The following is a 20,732-nucleotide window of genomic DNA, read 5'->3' as shown; positions in this document are numbered from 1 at the left end:
CACTCACCGGTTAAACCGATGATACGTCGGTTAATCTGCCCAAGTTGTAACGGCTAGTTTTCAGAATGGGCAGTTTACATTCATCGGTTAAACCGACGCTGACTATTGGAGGTACATCGGATTAACCGGCGCTAAGCAGTTTTCTAGCAGCTTTTCTCCAACGGCTCTATTCGTGTGAGCTGCCTATATATACCCCTCCAATGGGTCATTTTACACTCTCTTGACACCAGGACACATTTATACACTCATACATTGTTGAGAGCCACCTTGAGCTTCATCATTCACACATTTGTTCATTCAATCATTTAAGAAGCAAGACTAAGGACTTGAGTAGAGAGAAGCTTGTGTGCATTCGTTCTTGGTGATCGGTTCTTGCTCAAGTGAAGACCCTAGCTTGTTACTCTTGGTGATTGGCAGCACCTAGGCGATCTTGGTGATTGAAGGTGTTTCTTCCGGAGCTTGTCAAGGATTGTGGGAGACCGAAGAAGGTTGTACGTGGCTTGAGCTCCACCACGCCGGGATGATGAACGGAGACTCTTAGTGAGCGCCCAAGTCTCGGTGACATGGGAGGTGACAAGACTCTTAGTGAGTGTCACAACGTGGATTAGGGGTGTGTGCCAACACATCGACACCACGGAAAAAATCCGGTTGTCTCTTGCCCACTCTTTCATTTCAAGCACTTACTTTCATGCAATTATTCATGTGCTTGACCTTAGAGATCATAACTTAGCTCTACCTTGCTTAGTTTCTTATCTTGTTGTATCTTTACTAGTTTGTGTAGTTTGCTTTGTTAGCCGGTTGGTGAATTGAGCCTTTCTAGCATGGCATAGGCTAAAGTTGTTTTAATTGTTTTAGAATTTTGAAAAAGGCCCAATTCACCCCCTCTTGGTCCATCGATCCTTTCAGTATGGCCTCCACCCTCCAGGATAAAACATTTCTGTTTGATCATCCCTCCCTGCCGGTGAGACTGTATACAGGAGAAGTTAGTAGAAGCATTCCGAGAATTCATATATAAAAAGCAGAGTCTATGCTCATGAACAACTCGATTGTCCAAGAACATACATTAATTTTTGAAAGTTTCCATGAATTCAAGAATTAACACTATTGAATTCACAAGTTGAGGACGATGCTACTTTAAAATTTTCCAATATTTCTCTGTAGCTACCACCTCCGTCTCTGCACCGCTGCATCCACCGGTTCCCTTTCCATCCGGCTGTTGTTGCTCTCCCGCCGATGACACTACTAAGACATTTTGGTCTACACCTCCGTGGCAACAAAAAGGGTCTTACGACGACAAAGTGATCATGGACATTTATGTAGCACAACCATTTGGACTGACAATGAGGCCAGCTCCTAGTTGCCACGAGGATGTTCTATTACCGATGCCGCTCATTCCCAAGCAGTGTTAGTCGTGTCTCTTATGATCCACTTGCTTAGGAAAATTCTCCTCCAAGCTGTCCGGGTAGCGTGGTGAAAAGTGCCATGTGTTTCTTGTTGAATGTTTTGGAGAGGGATCGTACATCCGAGCTAGAGCTAGCAAAACAGGGGAAGAAATGAGGAAGAGGTGAATGATATGTGTATATATGGAGATGGAGCTAGGGATTGATCGAGCTGAAGAGAAGTAGATATAAGTTGAAGTCAAGGGCTGAGCTGCTGCTGTAGTATATATTTCCAGTATCACTGACAAGGAATGAAAGATGGTAACACTACAGAAGCAGTCCTCACCTATTTCACTTTTTTTTTGTTATTCGTTGTACATTTGGAGTAATCACAAGTAATCCTGCAGGAATCAGGGGAAAATCTCACGAAAGGGCCTAATTTTGGTCAGATAAAAGGGGGTAAATTTCCTAGAGGTCGGTGTATATAGGGTGGAGCAATTAGCTTGAGTACAATATTTATTGCAAATTAATATATGAAAACTAGGTATATGCATTAAGAAAATTTCAAAAACATATTGCAACATACGTCGATTCCATGTATTATGTATCAGCAATATTTTTTAAAAGAAAGAACCTAATTTTACTTGAGAGAAATAAAGTTGAATTTAATCTTGGAATTTAAACAGGTATTGGAGAACAAGAGCTCCCTTCGATGTCTGAATATCTCCCTTATTTTTGTGCCAGCTTTTAATACTCTAGATCCCCTTTTTAAGTTTCACGTGCTTGCAGCACATATCCTATTTTCATTGGCTCCAGCAATCCTTTTTTTTTAAGACAAAAGAAACCTTGCCTCTTTTTTTTTCCTTAATGCACAAATCATAAAGTGGACAAAACAGAAACCTGCATCATCTCATCAGGTGGGGCTATGATATTAATATCCGGCCATCATGCAAGAAAGCAAGATCATCCTTCAAGAATCATAAGCACTACCTTTATGTTAGCTTCAGGATCGTGCAGTTTTTGCAAAAATGGCTGATACACAAGTCCTCGTCAACGTTTCTAGGTAGAGTAACAAGAAAAGTTGCTATGAACACCTACTATTGCCTTCTCCACTGCATATCTGCAATAACCAACACTGCAGAACAGCGCCTTGTCCACAGCGCAGTTTGTACTGCTCTAGCAACATGCGACTAATTGAGGAGTACCTTACCAAGCTGGCACTAGTCAGTGGCGTCGCTCATTCTTCGTGAGTGACAATGGGGCAAATCGGCAGTTATCCAGAGCATGTTGTATTACTGATGCCGCTCATTCCCGAAAGGGCAAAATCGAAAGCACTGCTAGTCATGTCTTATGATCCTCTGCCTAAACTTGCTAGCTAGACTTGTCCTCCCAGTTGGCCGGGTGGCATGGCGAATTAGAGTTAAGCATGCCAATTGTTCTACTCTATTTCCACATGCTGTATGTGCTCTGTGTCTCTTTTTGCATGTTTTAGAGAGGAATTGCACATACAAGAAAAGCAAAGCAGGGGAAGAAACGAGGATGAGGTGAATGATATATAGAGAGATCGATTGGCCTGAAGAAATCAAAATAGTTAACAGCTGCTGCCTGGTGCTCGCACGCCCGCATCCGACGGAAAAAAGTGGACGCGTGTCAACCTGCGAAATAATCCTCAACTTTATTAGTAATAGAAAATCAGTACAACACGTCCTAAATGTACAGAAACCACGTTCTTATATTTTTTATATAGGTCCTCGTCTTAAAGTTTAATTCAACGTAAAGAAAAAAAATCGCCAATGCTGTTCCCCCGAGTCACTTTTGTGAAAAGCCCCTCCCGCGCCCCCGCGCCCCGCGCCCCGAACCCTAACCCCGCCTCCTCTCCTGCTCTCTATTCCCGCCGCCCTCTCCCTCTCTCCTGTTCCCCGCCTCCGCCTCTCTCTCTTCTCCCTGCCTTCCTGCCGCCGTCTCCTCCCCTCCTGCTCCCCGCCTCTGCCCGCTCCCTGGGATCCGGATCCAGTGCAGGGCAGGGCTCAGAGGGAGGGGGCGCGTGCCAGCCGGCCACGGTGACGGTGGCCAGCCGCCAACCATGTCGACTCGGCGCGGCGGTCCTGCTCCGCCCCGGCCCTGCTCCGCCACAGTCGGCTTTGCCCCAGCGGTGGCCATGCTCATCCCGTGTCTTGCGACGGCGCTCCTCTCCAGCCTGGCCGCCCGAATCATGTTGACCCGGCGCGGCGGCCCCGCTTCGCCGGGCCGTCTTCGACCCGGCGGCGCGCCCTACGGCGGTGGCCACACTCCTCCCGGATCTTGCGGCGGCGCTCTCCTCCAGCCTTGCCCCTCCTCCATGCACTATGGCAGGCGCAAGCTCCGGTGGTGGTGGCCGCGGCCGCCGCCGGCGCGCAAGTTCCGTGTGCGCCTGGTGGTCTGGCAATCAGAGGGCTGCCGCTGCTGGCGCCTGCGCCTGCTACGGAGTCAGCCTCGTTGGAGCGGGAGGCGGCGGGCGCGGTGCCGCCGAGGGCCGTCGCGGCAGAGGTGAGGTGGAAGGGGCCCTGTGCGTTGGCGCTGGGTTCACTGCGGCGCGCTGCAGTCAGGCGCAACAGCACGCGGGGGGGGGGGGGGGGGGGGGTGAAGGCGGCGTGGGAGTTCGAGAGCATCGTCACGCTTGCGGCCGCGTCGCAGCAGGAGGGCGTCGCGTTCCAGCGCTGGGAGATCCATGGCGTGCGGTCAAGATCCACGGCGGCGGGCGCATCCTCAGCCGGCACTGTGGATGGTGGTTCAGGCCCACTTTCATCTTGGCAGAAATACCAGCCCCTTCCTCATCGCTAAACCTGCTTCGCGGCACCTCGGCTACGCGGGGATGCAGCATTCATCTGCTGCAGCGTCCCTTCCTTGCAAGACATCCCCACTCCTTGTGCCTTCCACGCACCTGGTGCCTGCTTTTGGCTTAGGTGGCCGGTTGCTGAAGCTGTTATGCTTGCATCTCAGGCATTCGAGGCAGAATAGCATCAAAGGAGACATGCTGACCGGTAGATGAGGTGCAAGCCTGAAGATCCACGTCCACAAAGGTGTGATCTTTTGTCATTTCTTTTCACTACAGGTTTCTTATATGCTCCATATTTTGCTTAAGCTCAGTTCTGATGGCAAGTACTAGCCATATTGTTCCTTAATTTGGCTACATTTTCAATTCATCTTCCATACTACTGCTTTAGTTAATAATTGTATGGCTGACCAGTGTTCTTAAGTGGGAGTAATAATTATAGAAGAGTCCAATCTGTCGAGTTATGCTTGGGAGCCTCAAAACTCAGAATAGGTGATTAGTTTGTATCTAATGACTACTGCTTTAGTTAAGAATATCGGTAAAACAGTTGGCCGTGATCTACCATTCCCCTAATTTAGTGTATTCATGAGTTAAATGAGAATATCAGTCATCATATTGAGATCATTTAATTAATTTTGCATGCTCGAATTTTTTTCCCATTCTCCCTCCTGAACTACTATGCATCTCTATCAAATAAGCATAATTGCATCTTCTGTATCTTGCATTCTGTATCTTGAATATCAGTCATCATATTGAGATCATTTAATTAATTTTGCATGCTCAAATTTTTTTCCCATTCTCCCTCCTGAACTACTATGCATCTCTATCAAATAAGCATAATTGCATCTTCTGAATCTTGCATTGTGTATCTTGAACTACTATGCATGCTTGGTCAACAATGGATGGACCGACCTGAAAAGGAAAGCTGCTCTTGGCTACTCAAATTGTTAGCTATCTCATGATTAAGGAGCAGGGTGGCACCTCCGTTGCTCTCTGAACCACCAACCACACCAGAGCGGCAGCAAGATTACTGAACCGAGGTAAATTGCTTCTCACAACCACGACATTCGACATGTTCATTTTCAGAAAATATATATACATTCAAAGACTTCAGTTTAATGTCTCCAGAAAGAACAACTAATAAATGAAGGCTTTATTTCCAAGGAATTTTTTTCCTGATCATATTGTGCTATTTTTCCACAAGGGACCATGAAGTTTCATTACTCAGACGAGCAATGAGAGTACAAAGTTGATCATAATATGCTATATCGTGTTACATAGTTTAGAGGCTTTTGTTTTACGTTAAAGTTCTGTTTGTTGCCTTTTTTGCCTGATCATACTTAGCAGCTATTTTAAGTTGAAGTTTATTCTGTTTATTGCCTTCTGCTACGCTGTGACTGTTTCTCAAAGCTTAACCCTGCCTAACTACCTATTGCAGATTACATGTCCTCCCCAATCTCCTTATGCTACATTGAACTGATCTTGGAGCCAGTAAAGAAAAGAATATGTGGTTCTGCAACCTTCCGATTCCCACCGTCTGAACCTCTTCTCCTGAAGGAAAAACCTGTGGTTTCTGGGATCTTATTTTGTGATGTTTCGATCTTTTTTTTTGTTTGGAACAACTTATGATGTTTCAATCTGGTTTTGTGGATCTTGGGGGCATGATGTTTCCGGATGATATCTTGCTGAAATCTGTGTATGATTGATGCAATGTGCTAAGACCCTGAATCAAATCTGCAGGCCTTAAAGGCTCTAAGCGAGGTGGCAAGGTGCCTGTGCCAGCCAAGCTCGGACGCAGCATGGGCTGCTACAGCCTGGAGCCACGGGCAGACAAGGCCGTATGGGCACGTTGCGGTGGGTCAGTCCTGGGTGGTGGCGAGAGGGCGGCGCGGCAACATGCTCCTGGTCGAGCTTGAGCTCAAGCACAGCAACGAGCGCCGGCCAGCATGGCGGATATGCTCATGAGCCTGCTATATCCAGTTATCATTCTGATCCCATATATGGGTGATAAGGGCAACTAGCACTAGAAAACTTTGCCACTAAATGACCACGAAACAACACCTACCTTTTAATATGCTATCGCCTTGCATTTAGGGAAGCAAATAGTAAGGCAGTGATCTAAGAGTACATATTGTGATGGCATTACTTTTATTGGTCTTCCGCAGCACTAAGTCATGAACCCATGGATTGTTCCTGCAATTCGACATGTTGTCATATGTAAAACTTGTATTTGAGTAAAACAGTGCATATGTTAGCATATTAACGATGTATTTATTACCATATGGTGTGATTTTGTGTCGAATTATTATCATATACTATGTATGACATTTGTCACATTTCATTACTTCGGTTTACTTATATTTATTTGCATATTTTATTAACTTTAATTTACTCATATTTGATTATTTAAACAGTAGGGCGCGCATTGCTCGCCTAATGTTCTAGTGGATATAAGTTGATGTCGAGCGCTGAGCTGCTGCGGCTGCTCTATATATATCTTCAGGATATCTGACAGGGAAAGATGATAACATTAACAGAAACAGTCCTTATTATTTCACCTTTTGTTACTCGCTGTACACATCTGGAGTTTGCATTTAAAACTTTATGGGGGAGGTAGATGCACATCACTGCGACATCGCAAATTTCGGAAGGTATTTTTTGAGAAAAAAAAATTAGAGGGTCACCAACTGTACATAACTCACACTTTAACATCAGTCAGAAAAAGAAAACAGGCACTTGAATAAGTGAGTACAATTATAACACCGCATGTTTGTGCGAGCCACCCACAACCACAAGGACATGTGTGCATTGGCAATAAGCTGGGCCGTTCAATGAGGTTGGAAGCAAGATGCGAGCTGGGCTGTGCAGTGGGCCAAGAATAAGCAAGGGATCGGACGGAGATGCCGGCCGGCCCAGGACGGCTTAATCTCCCGAGTTTTTTTTATTTTTTTTTGATTTATCAAAAATATATGTCGAGATTTTTTTTTTCAAAAATGTCACCCAGCCGCCGGTTCATCCGGCGCAAGGTTGTTGCCGCCGGATGAACCCTCGGTAGGATCGTTCCGCGGTGGGCCGTGGTGGGCAGAGCCGATCCGGCGGTAATAACCTACCGCCGTTTCAACCGGCGGTAAGGTCCGGCGTATTAAACCCCGCGCGGCTCCCGCACGCGCGCCGGGGCGCTCGCAGCGCTCTCCCGGCCGCCGCACCGAGACGGCCCTCGCAGGTACATTTTAAATTTTAATTTTAGTAATAATAGTTGGTAGATTAGAATTAGAAATATTAGTGTTTTTGAATATAGTTTTATGTGTAGAAATAGTTTTTAGCGTGTAATTATTTGAATATAGTTTCATGTGTAGAAATTATTTTGTTATGTGTAGAAATATTAGTGATTCGAAAATAAATTATTACGATACAAAATCGTAGAACATGTAATTGAAAATATTAGTTTACATACGAATATAATTGAAAATATTAATGAGTTCAAACAGACATTTTTGTCGCATAAAAAAAGTATTAATTAATATTATATTACAAAAAAATAGAAATTGTTGTCAGTAATAAAAATTGTAGAAAAATAATTAAGATATATGCAAAAATAGCAGAATTATTTTTTAGCGTTGATTAAATTCTAAGGAAGAGTAATTATTGTCGGAAATATTGGCAGGCATGTCAGATGATTTGTATTTTCAAGTGTTCTATGGGTCAGGAGAAGTTAGATATGGTCCTGAAGGGGTAGATTTGTCAGAGTTTAGCTCGATCACAAAAAAATACCCCGAGTTAGAGAGGGGTAGAGGGGACTTGGATTTCAATATCCAATTGGCTATTTAAAGCTTTCGGCCTTAGTCGAGATGAACATGAGATCTCTGTCATGACAGTGGTCAGTCGAAGGGAACCAGTATTTTGGGAGCTATTGCAGCTTGAAGGGACGCAAAACAGGAGGAACTATGTCAATATAAGTAGTAGCCGAGGCTTACCGCTTGTGTTGTTTGTTCAAGCATTCGAGAAGATTAGTTTTAGAACCGAAGCGGGCGGGGATCATGAAGGCCAGGGAGATATAGTATCGGAAGAAACTGAGACGATGCATGAATCTCATGAAAAAGGTGGTGAACTCGAGATTTTAGAAGATGATAGACATGCTGCACACGAACCTCGTCAAGCAACTGGTCAGGCTGATGAAGGGGAAAACATTTCAGAGATAGTTGAAGAGTTTCAGAGGGAGGGTGAAGAACAGCACAATGCAATGAATGATGACTCCTCGGATGATGATGATGATGATGATGATGACGGAGATTATCATGTCCCACACAACTGGTCCGGTTATGATTTTTCAAAATTAAGTGTAAATGAAGGTGAAGCGGTGCCTTGGGAGTACAGGCAAAATGAGGTATACATCGGTTCGGTGTATGCCAACAGTGACAACATGAAGGAAGTTATAAAATATTGGTCGACTCTCTCTTTGCAAAGACAGTTCAAAGTTGTCAAGAGCAGTCCGAGAACATATGACGTGCGTTGTGTGAGAAGCGAATGTCCTTTCAGGGTGTATGCTTCTATGGGCAAGTGGCAGGATTTCTGGGAGGTCAAAAAAATTGTGGAGCACACATGCCTGCTTGAGCAATTAGAACCACAGCACCGCAACCTCAGTGCAGGTTTCATAGCTAACTACATGTACCCTTTGATCGTGGACAATCCTAGTTATGAACCTAAGTCAATCATTTGTGCTGTTGAGGAGGAGTTTAAATATAAAATTAGCTACAACAAAGCTTACAGAGCGAAACAGAAAGCACTGCAGATGAGGTGGGGGACGTATGAAGCTTCGTATCACAATATGTCGGCATTGCTGCACACTATATGTCTTAGAAATTCTGGTAGCTACTACAACTTGAAAACGTATCCATGTGCCCAGAAGCCTGGAAAGCAGGTACTCTAACGGTCGTTCTTGGCCTTGGGCGCTTGCATTGAGGCGTTTCCACACTGCCGGCCAGTCATTTGTATAGATGGGACATTTTTGACAGGAAGGTATAAAGGCACAATCCTCACAGCTGTTGCAGCTGATGGTAACAGATAATTGTTGCCTTTGGCAATTGCCTTTTGTGGAGAAAGAATCAGGGGATACTTGGTATTGGTTTTTGCAGAGGGTGAAGCAGATGATTGTCAAAGATGTAGAGAACGTGTGTTTGATTCATGATCGGCACAAGGGTATATTACAAGCAATCGATGACATACAGAATGGTTCTACTGAGCGTAGTAGGACTGTACTTTGGCCGGACCTAAAGAGTAGGTGGTGCATGAGGCATACGGGTGCAAACTTTCTTACCCAGTTCAAGAACAAAATCCTTATGAAGCTATTCAAGCGGTTATGCAGCCAGAATCAGGAAAGGAAATTCAACTTCCTATGGAAAAAATTGGATGAGCTAACAAAAAAGCAAACGGCGGAGCTAGCGAAGAGATCTGTCAATACAGAGGACGACGACTAGGTCTCGCTTGAAGATGTGGGCTTGGACGGTCCGAATGTCAGGCGCAAAAGGAGAAGGGCAATTAAGACATTCTCTGAGTGGATTGAGCACGAACCAAAAGAGAAATGGGCTTTACTGTTTGATGAAGGAGGTGCTAGGTACGGTTTAATGACTACGAACCTAGCGGAGGTATACAATTGGGTGCTGCGTGGTGTAAGATCATTGCCACTTGTTGGGATCGTGGAGTTCTTCTTGTATCGCACTTGCGTGTACTTCAGGGACCGTTACGCTGTGGCACAGAAAGATATGGTCGATAATCGCAAAGTTTACGGATACAAGGTTACAGAGCATATGGAGGAAGGTTTCAAAAAGATCCGTTTACATCGGGTGACTCCAGTTGGCTCTATGGAACGTCGGTACGAGGTGATGTGTAGGGACAAATGCCGAATGGGGGGCCGGCGTGAGAAGCATGTGCAGGAGTGTGTTCTTCGTCCTGATGCTTGTATTTGCTCATGTCATAAGCCAAAGCTGCTGCACCTGCCGTGCACACATGTCATTGCTGCCTGTTTTGAAGCTGGTGGACTACAGGCTCGTATGTATGTCTCAAATTACTTCATGAAGGAAACTATTTGGATGACTTGGAGGCACGAGATATATGGGTTTCGCATCCTTGGAGACTTTATAACTGATCCTGGACACAATGCAACTTACATTCCGGATCCAGATCCAGAAATGTTTCAAGGGGTGGGCCGACGCAAGAAGAAACGCATTAGAAATAACATGGATCGATCGGAGGCTGGTCGAGATGTCCGCCTCTGCTCGAAGTGCCATGAGACGGGTCATACGTACAAGTATTGTACGGCATTGAGTTATGGTGGCCGCACAGATGGAGCGGGCCCATCAGAAGCTGCTCCAAATCCGGCACCGCAGGCAACGGGTCGTCGTGGCCGCCGTCCTAACAACGATGGCCTTATGTGATCGATGACGATTGTCATTTGTGTCATTCGCTATTGAATCATGTTCGATGTTAAATTATGTAATATTAAGAACTAATATGTCGTAAACTGATTTCGTCATGGCGTACGAATATTTGTTGTAATATGTGGCGCAAATGTATGTTCAACTTTATTGCTGTAATTGGAAATTGAAGTTATATAATATGTAATTTGTTGTGCATCATTTATAAGTTTATTACGTTATTTTTATTTAGTATTTTATTAAAAATTTGTTGTATTACTTAATTTATGTTCTGAAATTTTATTTAGTATTGTTTTACGTTAATGTTATTATGCTTAATATTGTTATTTATGTTATGAAATTATTTGTAATAAATCTCATTATACAGGTATGGCGCACGAGGAAGGAGCTACTCCTGAGTTGCTAGATGCTCTCGTCGACAAGCGCCACCGGTCGTACATGTCTGCGGTCCGCGGCATCAGCTTAGGGACGTTTCGGGCTCGTGTGCCCATGTCGACGATGCCGATTCACCGTCGTTGGGTTCCTAGGTACGGGTTACATTTGTCACATATTTTAATTGTTTCCTTAACCTTTTGTTCTAACTTGATTTACATTTTCGCGATGCAGGTTACGCGCTTCAGGTCTTCTCCCGATTGCGCGACTTGTGGAGGGAGATATGGCGGACCCTGCACGTCGACCTAGGGACAGGGCTTTTCTCGCGGCACTTCTCGACCGTTGGCGTCCGGAGACGCACACGTTTCACCTCCCGGTCGGTGAGATGACCCCTACTCTTCAGGACGTGGCGATGCTTCTAGGCTTGCCGTGTGCTGGACGAGCTGTGGGTGCAGAGGACGTGGGACTCTCGTGGCGCGACGACCTTTTGGCTCGGTTCGCCGGGGTTCAGCGCAACGAGCTAGCGTTGCCGTACCGCCCCTTGCCTGCGAACCACGCACACGGACCTACAAAGAGGTGGCTTCTACAGTTTAGTGTGAGTACAAAAATGTTGATTCTTTTCGTACTTATATTGATACGTATTTGCATTGACGACTCGTACCATTTTGAAGGCGAACTACATGAGGGCAGACGCAGACGACTTTACGGTTGCCAGGCACTTCGAGGCCTACTTACTGTGGCTGTTCGGCTGGGTCATGTTCTGCAGCTCGCAGGGTGACTCGTGCCCCAAACAGCTCATTCCTTTGGCGAGGTCGATAGCTGACGCTCCACTTCACGAGATGCCACAGTTCAGCTGGGGTTCTGCTGTTTTGGCTGCGAGTTACAGGGGTCTTTGCACGGGCGTGACGAAGGTCTCAGCAGAGGAGCCCATTTTTGTTGGGTGTCCTCTACTGTTACCGAAGTTTGCAACAGGTCCTGACATGCCATGTCATGTGTTCTGTGCGTTGAATTGTGTGGACCACTATTTAATTTGTGTTCAATGTTTGAACGGTGATTGTTTTCATTGTTTTTATTGTGTGTACTGGCCGATATATGCCAATGGAGTTGTCATCGTGTCGGTCTGAAAAGTTTATTTGTAGGGCAATGCTTCTGAATAATTTAGTTGCAGCTAGTACAAATTACACAATGTCGATTAATTTGACATTGAAATTACAATAACAATTGCACTGGCATGTATATGGAACACGCTAACGTCGTGTTCCACCTAGACCTAACATGCCTTAGGGAATATGAAATTCGAACATTACATGATAGTCATCTACTGAGTGCACCGAGGATACTTCCCCTTCCTAATAGTCTCGGGTCCCACCTCCTTCGCACGGCGGGCCCTCTCTCGCTTCCTCTCCCTATCAGCTTCACGCTCCTCCGCCTGCCGACGTTCCACTTCTGCGAACCTCTTCTCGATCTCTTCTTTATCTTTCTTGCGCTTCTCCTCTATTTTTTCCTCTTGCAGCATTCGCTGCCACCTTTCCGCAGCCCACCTTGCTTGGCGCTCAACGTGTTCCTTAGCTTCGGTCGATTGCTCCGTGTCCAGCCACTGTATGAAATCACAAAGAGGTGGTGGACTCTATTTCCAAGCCGAGTTAGAATTAACATACTGAACTCCGAAGACGCAAACTAGATAGTGCGAGGTGATACCTTCGCTTTGTCCTTGCCGTAGCGCTTTGGCGGATCGTACTCGTAGTTCTCACACATGAAGAACCTCCTGCCGAAGTCATCGCCCAAAACTTTGGACTCCATCAGCTTGCACAACGAACCGCAGAAGCACATTGGAACCTGCACTCCTTGAGGCACAGGTTCTCTAATCTTGTTCCACGGAATGTAGGTAGAACCAGAGGAAGACATGGTGGCCGTGCGTGGATGGCTAAAGACTTCGTATGAGATGGCTACTGACTTCATATGAGATGGGGCGATGTTTTATTTATAGATGGAGCTATTTGGTATATAGGCATGGTTCACGCATGTCTATCGCCGTTTCAAACGGTGGTAAGTACTCCCACATTTTTAATTATAGTGGGGGTGCAGAAGAACCTGATGCAAGGTGACAGGACATTGAAATCGTAATTGAAACTCATGAATATCTCATGAAAATATATTTTCACAGACTATTAGAGTTAAATCTAATTTGTATAAATTTTTTAAAAAAATTTCCCTAATCTCCGCTATCTCTATTATTTTCTGAAATATATCTAAACGTAAAGAAAATAATTACAGTTCAGACAGTCTTTAAAATAATTATACAATTAATTATAGCAGTGAAAGCTTATAAAACAATTAAAAAAAATAAAATAAAATCTGGGAACACCTACCGCCGTTTCAAACGGCGGTAGGGTGCTGCCGTCTACAGGGCAGCTACAGCCGGCTGCTAGAGCCGGCTATAGCCGGGCTACAGCGCGGCGGTAGCACTTACCGCCGGTTGGTTTGGCGGTAAGGAGCTACCGCTGTTTGATCCGGCGGTAGCTTCCATGGGCCGTGGGCCAAGGATCTTACCGCCGGTTAATTCGGCGGTAATTCCTTACCGCCAAACCAACCGGCGGCAGGGTGACATTTTTGAAAAAAAATATAGCCACATATATTTTTGATAAATCGAAAAAAAATATAGAAATAAAAAAAATTCTAATATCCCATTCTCCTGCTCTGTTTTCTCTTTGCTTCTTGAGGACCAATGCAAGCCGTTGTTGGTCTCTCCTGTAGATGCAATGCAACCACTGCAATCTAATTGTTCATTCCCATGGAGACCTCACAATTAAGCACAGGTGAACAAGTCTTGGACCACTAATTCATTAGCCAGAAGAAAAGAACTTCCTTTAATTTCCGCGAAGCACATACAGGAGGAGGGAGAGACGCATCAATGGCGGACACTAGAGAGTCTCTACACACCGAACGAACATCTTGGAGTTCGTTCCACACACGGACAAAAGCGCGCCTCAGATGGAAGAGGGGGCGCAGACGACGCAGGCGAGCAGCAGCATGGCGGAGGCGGCGGCGGCGTCCTCCTCGCTGAAGCAGGTGCGCTTGAACCGGCACGCCTTCGCCTTGTTGCACGGCAGCAGCCGCCGCAGCACCAGCTCCTGCGCGTGCGCCGGCTGCGGATGCCGCCTCCCGGCGCCGCCTCTGGCCGTGGCTGCGGCCTGCCGCACGACGATCCTGCCGACCTGATCAGCTGCAGCCGGCCGGTGAACCATCTTCCGATCTCCTATCTGCTGTATGCTGGTCAGTCTAGAGAATTATATTAGGGGAGGAGAGGACGGAGCGAGCGATGAGCGGCAAGAGCTTATGAGATGGAGAGCGAGAGCTGGGTGAGGAGGAGGCCGAGAGTTAAGAGACATGGCCATGTGGCGAGGGCTATTTATAGAGGCCGCCGGCCGGCGATCTCCGGCCATGTGCTGCGATAGATTTCTGTTTACATGGGTGTGTTCCTCCAAACTTTTCAAATTTTCCGTCACATCGAAATCACATTGAAATATTAAATATAACAAATGATGCATGCATAAAACACTCAACGTGGGTAAACAAAACAACTTATTGCACAGTTTGGATGTACGTTGCGAGATGAATTTTTTGAGCTTAGTTAGCCCATAGTAGAATAATATTTACCATATACAAACAAAAAGTGCTATAGTACTTTTCAACTTCACTTTTCGCATCTAAACACAACCCAAATGATAAACGACTATAGCCATATGGCATTATTGCGCCGCTGGATCCAGGGGTCTATAGCTGGATCGATGCATATGGACGACGAAAACGACATCTTTAATTCGAATGCGTTTGGAAGCTACTGCCGGCGCGGTTAGCTGGCTAGGTTACAAAGGGGAAAAGGCTATCTAGCTAGCAAGAGACGATAACTATATTTTGCTGGGGTCTCGTAGAGGAGAAAAGCTGGAGAGGATTTGAAACGGCAAGGAGGCAGATCGAGCTGGTGGTCAGCGTCCAAAAGCATGGAACAGTGGATGAGCTGAATCCTAACATGGTAGGGCACAGTCGCACAGAGCAGTAGTAGCGGTCCATGCCATGCATGATATGGAGCAACTTCGTCACCTACAGCAGCATGAGTTTATAACTTAAAACTACAACGGTTGAGGTGAAAATAAAATCCTATGAGATTCAAGAGACAAAATTATCTGACTTTTGGTAGTGATGAAAAGTAACTGAGAATGGTATATGTGTTTAAGTGCTTTTTTTACAAACCAAACAACTGAACGGATCGTTTTTTTCTTGAGGAACAACTGTGTAAGGAACATGGCACCATTTATGTCATTTCAAGTGATTTTGGTGACCGAATGACAACACAACACTTGGACTAATATGATTCTTAAGATGACCATTCTCAGGGTTTTAGGTTCAAGTGATGACAAAGAGAAAGAGGAGATAGGCGTAGCAAGGCCCGAAGGGCCGCCCCTAAGAGGAGATAGGCAAAGTGAGGCCCGAAGCTCTTCAGTCAGTAGCACCGGAAGAACCGACGCCAAGGGCATCGGTGCATCCGATGGTAGTCGGAAGAACCGACGCTATGGAATTCTGGTGCAGGAGGAAATCGAAGCCAAGTCAGCCTATAGTCACCGGTTGAACCGACGGTCCAAGAAAGGGCATCGGTGCATTGGGCGTCTTATGTTCCAGAGACGATGTCAAGAGCCCAGGAGAAGATTCTTCAGCACCGGTTGAACCGGTGAAGCATCGGTGCATAACATCGGTGTAATGACGTCAGCTGTCAGGAGAAGATTCTTAAGCACCGGATGAACCGGTGATGCATCGGAACAAAGTATCGGTTCAACCGGTGATCACTGCGTCAGCTGTCAGGAGTTCAACGGCTACTTCGGGTTATGAGTGACCGGATGAACCGACGTTACCCCTGCCAGAGGCATCGGTTCTTCCGGTGATACGCAGATTTTCAGCTGACCGTTGGAGCAACGGCTACAAGACTTGGTGGCCTATATATACGCCTCACCCCGGCCATTTGAAGATTGCTGGAGTTGCTGAACATCCCACACACACCCAAGAACATCTCCAAGCCATACAAAAACATCAAGATCATATCCTTAGCCCTTAGCATACTTTGAGAGTGTTGTGTAAAGGTTAGCTCTTAGTGAGTGTGATTGCAAGGCCTTGAGCCTTTGTGCTGTGGTTCTCTAGTGAACCAAAACAAGAGCTTGGTGCGCCGGCACCTTGGAGCGTGAAGCTCGCCGGCAACGTCATCGACCCTCCGACGACATCTCTGTGCGGGGGACGTGGAGACCCCCATCCTTTGTGGAGAAGCTCCTTAGTGGAATCCGGGGCCAAGGTGACCGTGATTGTGTTCACGAAAGAGACTTGGTGGCCGAGTAGCAATACTCTTAGTGAGTGCTACAACAACGTGAATATAGGTGTGCCTTTGTGGCTAACCGAACCACGGGATAAACACCCGCGTCAAGAGTTTGCTATCTCCTATCCCGCTTATTAAGCTTCCGCATTTCATACTAGCAATTTGTATGCCTTTACTTTCATAGAGTAGTTTCTTGAATAGGAAAGGCTATAGGTTGCTAAACTCTTTTGGGATAGGGGTTTCACACTAGAACAACCATAGTTGCACATAAAAATAGTTTGTTTTAGTTTAAGTTTTGTGCAAACTAGTTGGAGACATAGGTCTAAGTTTTTAGAGTGCCTAATTCACCTCCTCCCCCTCTTAGGCTAGTGCACCCAATCGCTTACACACTGAATTGAACGGATTTTTGCTGGTTCGACCTATTCAAATAATGAACATTGCCCGAACGAATTCAGCTACTTACGTCCAAGTTATTATGATTAGGTGATAGAATTTTCAATTTCAAGTAAAAAATTAGGTAAATTGGTAAAATATTCGGCATATAACAACAGAATTTTTGCAACTCAGCACACCACATTAGCTGTCATCTTGCCGTTGGGCTGCTTAGCTGGTCAAAACCTTCAAGGCGCCAAACGAACAGTTGACTTGATTGAACGGAATCCAGACCGTGCTGAAAAAGAATATAACGGACATTCAAACCTCTGCCTTTTGTGCTCTCCGGACTAGACACGCTCGTGCAACTGATACGTGTCAACAGACGACGCGCTGGGTGTGACCGCAACAGGGTATACGAGACCGGTCTTAATTTGCTCTTCCAAAATTAAACATCCTTTCCAGCTAAGTGATTACAAGCATAATTGGCCAGTAAGTACTAATGCAGCCAGGCCCATAAAGAAAAAAAAACTTAGCATGATTCAGCTAAATCCTCAAGAATTCAGCACAAGATCGTACATCATCATCAGCAACTGACAAATGGAACCAAATGATGGGGGGCACATGATTGGCATATGCATGTTACATGCTAAGACAGGCCATGTGGCTTGGCTGATTAGGACTGAACATGTGGACAAAACAGACTTAGTACTAGCTATAGGGGCCGTTGTGCCTGCATGATGTGGGCACCTTATGAACTGTTGTTGCCATTGCAATTCAAACTAGACGTATAGCCCGCGCATTTGCGCGGTTAGTATTGAAAATTCAGAAATTTGCATGTCGTTGTATCCTTACTTAAAAGGTTATACTATTTTTTTAACCATACATCAGCCTGTTTATTATCGTAAATTATGTCTTATTGTTGATTAAAACAATTCAACTATGACCTACCTATAATAACAATTTGATTTGTTGAGCTTTAATAATATTATACAGATAATTATTCTTATTTTCATTTTATTTTGATTGATTGTTGTTAGCTTTAGTTTTTATTAATAGTATATATTTGTAACTGATACATAGCTAAATAATATTTTATATTTAATTTTTCATAATGACATTGGTGGGTAATTTTTAATTAGGCACAGAGGTATTTTAGGCTAATTTTTATCGTAATGGCAGTGGTGTGTAATTTTTATTTTTCTATTTTTCTCAGATTAATGTGGAAACTTTTAGACCTTGAAAGCGAACGTGGAGGCTCAGTTTGTTGGCCAAATAATAAGATAAAGATGTTTTTTTCTGTGTGTGTGAGGGAGAGAGCGCTTAGATGGTACTTGCAGATGTCACCTTGTCATGATGAGCTAATTTAACGACCCATGTGATTTGTAGGAGAATAATTGTACTATGTATGTTATATTTGGACTGAAGATACTCCGAAGCATGTTGGTCTAGATCACGAATCACAATATGATATACATATAGTTTTTGGAGAATTAAAGGGTCACCTTTAGTCCTGTTGGAGGCTCCAACCGCGGTCACCTTTTAGCTCCAGTTGGAGGCTCTGGTTGGGATATCAACAGGAACTGAAGGCTCCTCCGCATATATATTGTTTTTTTAAACACGCATATATATTGGTTTAAAAGGAAAGAGAGCGAGAGGTTCATCGGCAACATTGAGCTTTCAGAATATGCAGGGACTGTTGCCCCGCTGAAACTGTAGCCACGCAAGCAAGCGGAGAGCTCATCGCCTCACAGAGTCACAGTTACAGTCACAGCCTCGCCACGCCACGCCAAGCCAACCACGGCGTCACGCCGCGAGCGCGCGAGACGACCAACGGCGGCGGGCTCGGGTCGGCAATGTGGATTTGGTGAGTGCAGCGGCACGTGCCCACCCTATCCGCCGCCGCGCCCACCACCGGCGGCGGCCACCGCCCCCCGGCCATCCGATGCCGCGCCCGGCCTCGCCGGACGAACCGCCAGGCCGCCGCCGCTGCCGCCGCCTCCTCTAACACCGGTGGACCTCGGCACCGCCGGGAAAACCCGAATCCCTAAAGGCCGCCGCCTCCCGCCACCACCCCGGCGACCTCGCCGGCGACCGCCCCGTCCACCAACCACTCCTGGACGGCACCCGGCGGCGGCCATACGACTCTTAAAGTACATCAAACGGGTTTGAGAGGGAGTACATGAGCCGCCACGCTCATCCGAATTCAGAATGTTAACGCTCGACTCATCCGACAAGGCTGTAGCTAGCGTCGTCTTCGTGGGTCGTGCTCTCCCTCCTCGAGAGCCAGCGGGGTGCAAGCACCTGAGCGCACGTCCTGCTCCCATGGAGGAGCACGTCGCCGTCACCGCCGCGCGCGGGCGCGGGCGCGGAGTCCATGTTCCTCCCGTTCCAGGTGATGTTCACGTCCATCTACCTCGTCGGCTACTTCGTCGCCTTCCGCGCCTGGGGACCGCGGCACTGTGCCGAGGCCGCCAGCTGCCTCACCTCGCTCTTCCACGGCACCCCCGGCCTGCGGTGCGCCGGTGCTGCTTGCTCGCCCTCCGCGCCGTGCTGTCCCGCCACGCCGCCGCAGGCTACTACTAGCGGCGCTCAACAGCTCCGCCGAGGACTTGGTCCTCGACTTCAGCACAGTCTACTTCGCAAGGCTCTCTTATGAGTTGTTTGGTTCCAGAGACTAAAGTTCAATTCATGTCATGTCGCATCAAAGAGAATTTTAATATTTAGAAATATTAAATAAAGTTTAATTACAAAACTAATTGTAGAGCTTTAAGACTAAACTATGAGACGAATTTAATGAGATATATTAATCTATGATTAGCGATTGGTTACTATAGCATCACTATATCAAATTTTAATTAAACTTATTAGATTAATTAGCACTCAATTGTCAAAAAAAAATTATAAACAAACAGGGCCTTCGTCGCGCACCACCTCGCCACGCTCTACGTCATCGCCACATGCCGCCACGCCGCGGGGGCCAGCGCGGCCGCGCTGCTGCCGCTTGAGGTGCTCGCGGAGGCCACCAGCGCCGCGCAGAACGTGCGGACGCTGGCGGGCATGCGGCGGCGCGACTCGCCGCTGGCCGCCCGGGTGCACGCCGTGCTGTCGCCGCCATTCTACGCGGCGTACACGGGGTGGGCAACCTGTGGGGCAGTGTCCATCAGACGATGGTTGACATGCTTATCCATGTAATGGTGCAGTGCGTATCCTGTGGGTGGCTTCTGGTTTGGTGGTTCCGAAAGCCTAGGTGGAGGCAACGCTGGCACGAACGTCAGAGTGACCGGCAGAGGTCTCTAGACGCACCCCAGCAACAGTAGGCATTGTCGCGGGGAAGAGGGCAGTAGTGCTCCGGGAAAGAGGAAGAAGATAAAATTATGGGTGTTAGATTTCTTATCATGATTTCAGGCAAATGAATCATGTGTGAATCAAGCAAACGCCAGTGGCACAAGCAAGTGCCCGTAATGCTCTAGGCCAGCACATGCCTGCCGAATGGCGGAGACCGTAGGTCGAAAAAAGGGGCAAATTTCAAAAACATGTCTATCCGAAACTACTCGGCTAATCCTGAAGAGTTGATTTTAAATCTTAAGTTCTTAACTTCGTTTTAAAGCAGAAGCATCAATGAACCCCCGCATCGGCAAATCGGTTTCATCCTTTATCATCAAATTTGACAACTTGTATCAACCGATGTGCCTAATACGGTAATACCATTAAGTTGTCTGCATCAGCTTCAGCGATATTTCACAGGCTATCAAAATAGAAAATAATACCCACCGAACTGACAACAGACAAACGAACACTCATTGCGCGGTTCACCAGCACAAGCAAAAACATTCAAGAGTAGGGTAAAAACACAAATCATCACATGAAAACGAATAGTCGACACAGTAAACGGGAAACTGTAAATAGCTAAAGGTGGCAGATGCAACCAGCACGAGATGATAATATATACCTTATACGACAAACCAGATAAGAAAAAGGAACATACAACATGATCGTCCCCAATA

The 20,732-nt window shown here is 46.2% G+C and overlaps 1 long non-coding RNA gene and 1 pseudogene across 1 annotated transcript; both read left to right on the top strand.

Annotated features, from left to right (window-relative positions):
* The first annotated feature begins 3,984 nt into the window (after positions 1-3,984).
* On the top strand, positions 3,985-6,525 carry LOC120697027. The gene is made up of 2 exons (XR_005684341.1): positions 3,985-5,231; positions 5,630-6,525. It is a non-coding gene; the product is annotated as an uncharacterized LOC120697027 (long non-coding RNA).
* A 12,056-nt stretch (positions 6,526-18,581) lies between these two features.
* Positions 18,582-19,920, top strand: LOC120700385 (annotated as a pseudogene).
* Positions 19,921-20,732: the final 812 nt, after the last annotated feature.

The sequence above is a fragment of the Panicum virgatum genome, chromosome 3K, assembly GCF_016808335.1.
Source record: "Panicum virgatum strain AP13 chromosome 3K, P.virgatum_v5, whole genome shotgun sequence".
NCBI classification, from domain to species: domain Eukaryota; kingdom Viridiplantae; phylum Streptophyta; class Magnoliopsida; order Poales; family Poaceae; genus Panicum; species Panicum virgatum.
The sequence above is the reverse complement of the archived record's forward strand: the minus strand, read 5'-3'. Positions and strand labels throughout refer to the sequence as shown.